Raw genomic sequence first — 3,593 nt, forward strand, 5'->3', positions numbered from 1 at the left:
ATATAGGCCAARATCGTTTCATGATGAAGTGGTGAATCTTGTTGAAGAGAAATRTCAAAAAGGGCGTGGAAAACTATGKCGTCGTTTGCYGTCCTTAACGGTYTAAGTATGTAGCGTTCTTATTGATAAACCCGTTGATTGCAATATATTTGTAATAGCATACATTTAGGCTGGTGGCATRATCTGGGAGTGATGTTCTTCAAGCGACTTTTATGAGAGAGTGAATGAACTAATTGTCGCCAATTCCGCTGTTCCTCCCRCCAAAAAATGAATTAACAACAACARCAAGAATTTTACTCATTAATTTACATTTATAATGATAATATCGACTTTATTTGTAGTTTTTAAAAATTTTACAAAATAAACAAATATTTTAGTTTTATGTATGTAGTATGTATGTTAAGATTTGCTTCATATATATGCATGTATTTATGTATGTACTCACTTATAGTTTTATTTTTGGGTTTTGTTTTTTGGTTTACTCACAAATACATAGATCTTTACGTATATTCTACGAATAAAGCAAATTAGTTGTAAAAAAAATCCTGCTCAGATTATGACTTACGCACAAATTATATACAAATAATATATAGGTGGTTTGTATGTATGTATGTGTGTGTGTGTATGACTGCAAAAGTTTGTAGCTAAATACGCATATATAATTACATATCAGTTACAGCGAGTTGAGTTGGCTCTCTTGACCTTGTTTATGACTGAATTTGTGTGTATGTGTGTGTGTGTGTGTGTGTGGGTCTCTGGATAGGGGAGAGGTACGATTACAAACATATCTACGTTTGTATGCATTTAGTTTAAGGCTTTTGTTTCATTAGTTATGTAAGTATGTATGTTTATATGTGAGAGTGTGTGATGAATATGACTTTCATGTGTGTGTGACTTCATTTCTAGTTGTTTTTTCAGTGAATACGCGAAATAGCCAGCAGTTGCATTTACACAGCTTATGCTTCGAGYGCGTACTGATTTCACTTTTTGTTGCTGTTGCCATTTTTTCAAAAGCTAACTGTAAATAGATATCTCTCATCTGGAAAGTGTGTATTCACTGTCATTTCGCCTGCGCTTGTCAGTGAGCGTGTGTGTTTGTTATCAGTTAATCTATGTTTACTCACACATACATACATATGTATGTACATGTGCATGCATCTAAATTGTTACACAACAATCAATGTTTAGCTATCTGCATATAATTTATGACTAAATATGTATGTACGTATATTTTCATATTTCTCCTCAGTTGCATGTCTGTTCTYGTATGTTTGTATTTATGTGTGTTTGTATTGGTGTGTAATTCCCTATGCGGGAATATGATTAAGCTCCCATAAAATACCTATATCATAGATTTTCATTCAYTTCTTTTTGCCCAAAATATTTAAGTTATCGCAAAATTTAGTGTTTTTTTTTACATTTTTCATTTTTCTGTTTGAAATTGTTTACGGAATTTTCACTTTTAGCTTTTCATATATTTTCTTATTCTTTTTATTTAATATTATCTTTAATTTTTAGTTTCGTTCATTTTTTTAATATTTTTTTTTTTTTGGTTTTGTATCGATTATAATTATTTGATATTAATTTAAAGTACTGCTTGGCATTTCACTTACAAGTACATACAACAGGGTGTCCTCTAAACTACCTATATACTCGCATGTATGTATGTATTTGCATTTGTATTTGTATTTTGATGCTCTAACATCTCTTTAGCGGTTTTTGGTTTTTGTAAAAAATAGAAAATATTTTCAGTGCAGTATTGAAAAATGTTTGTGGAGATTGATAATTGCTTAACATTTGGAGAGCAGTTGCTTATTTTTAAAGATATATTAGCGATTCTTGAGTTTTTATGGTAGTTAATTTTTTTTTTCTTTCTTTACTTGTTTTATATATATATATTTATGCATAATCGGCATTTCAAGCAAGTTCGCATCGCTAACACCCTGTACATATTACGTCGTCACCATTTGCTCGTTTCTCATTTGTCTGCGCATTTTGCTTTTTCACTTCGCGATTTTCTTGCTTAAGCGATATTTTTATTTAGATATTTGTTGTTATTCTTTACCTTCTATATATTTATTTTTGCTTTTGTTCTTAACTTATTTTAATTATGTATATATCTGTACGTATTTTATATAATTCAAATATCTTGGTGGTTTCAAACTGTTCACATTTCAGATTTTGTATATATTTTGCGTATGCTTTAGCTTAATTTAAAGTGGTAAATTTTCGCAAAAGTATTTCAGTGAACTTATTAAAGAAATAAGGAAAATAACAATTGAAATTATTAGTGACGTTAAAAAATTAAAATAACCAGTTTTTGGGCGTTAAGTTGAAAACTATAAAATGCTATAATTTTCTGTGCGATTCTGCATTCACTTTGACTTTAAAGCGTCAGTCCGATACTTTATCGAACTGCCGAAAAATTCACCTAAGCCGTTATATGTATACCCACTTTTGAATAACATCTGCGGTAGTCACAACCCGTCGTAAAGCATCGTAAAATCGTAAAATATAAATTTTTACACTTGTTGGATTTCATACAAAAATGAGTTTACACATTCACAATTCTCAATGCTATGTTTTCGAATCGCTGTAACTTATAAGATTATGARAYTTGTGAAAACCCTAATTTTTTATTTGTTGATATTTGAAAATATAGCACAAACTTTGAAGTTGAGCTGGCAAATAATTYCGGCGATCGGTATTTGTAGAAATGTGTATCTGCTTGAACAGCTTTTATAATCTTAAATAATTTGTATCGCGAGGTTCGWATTGAAATCTTTAAATTACTGTTGTTTTAGATATATCTGCCAGGTTTGAGATACTTTCAAAAAGACCACACCGCCAGACACTTTGTCTARGAGGTCCTTCGGAAAGCACAAACTATGAAATCAAAAACTTTTCAAAATTAATCACCAAACGGAACATTATAGAACATTAAATTATATAAATAAAGATTGTTTTGATTTACTTATTTAATAAAATCTCTCTTAAAAAAATAAAAAATAACCTTGCTCCTTATAAATGAACTCTTTAACTACTAATAAATTAAAAAAAACAGATTTTGAGGAAAGTTTTTCTACATCCATTTGGCTGCTTAAGCAAAGACATATTTTGAAAGCTTCATAGTATTTGATCAAAGATCTCATCAAAGTACCAAAAAATGTTATATATTTTATATTTTTAAGTATTTACACTAAGAAAACGAAATAGTTGGGCAAAATATTTTTGATAGTAAGGAAAATAATAATTGAAAATATATAAATTTGCAAACGTGTGAATATATGTACACACCAGCGATTGGGCATCGAAAACTGATATGATTTTAAAAGACACAAAAAAAAAAAAAAAAAAAAATAATTACAATAATAAGGGACAGAACATCCTGTATATATACATGATACATACTTTTATGCTGATACATATATCTTCTAATTTATTGATAAATAAACGAAAAACATAGAAAAGACAAATTTGTTAATATGGCCAAGTACGAAATTGAAAATTGAAGCCGCAAGTTTTGCCGTTTTTGAAAATGAAAATTTAATATACAAAATTTAAAAAATATTTTAATTAACCTTACTAGATCT

Source organism: Bactrocera latifrons, unplaced genomic scaffold (assembly GCF_001853355.1).
Source record: "Bactrocera latifrons isolate USDA-ARS-PBARC rearing strain unplaced genomic scaffold, ASM185335v1 scaffold_63, whole genome shotgun sequence".
NCBI classification, from domain to species: Eukaryota; Metazoa; Arthropoda; class Insecta; order Diptera; family Tephritidae; genus Bactrocera; species Bactrocera latifrons.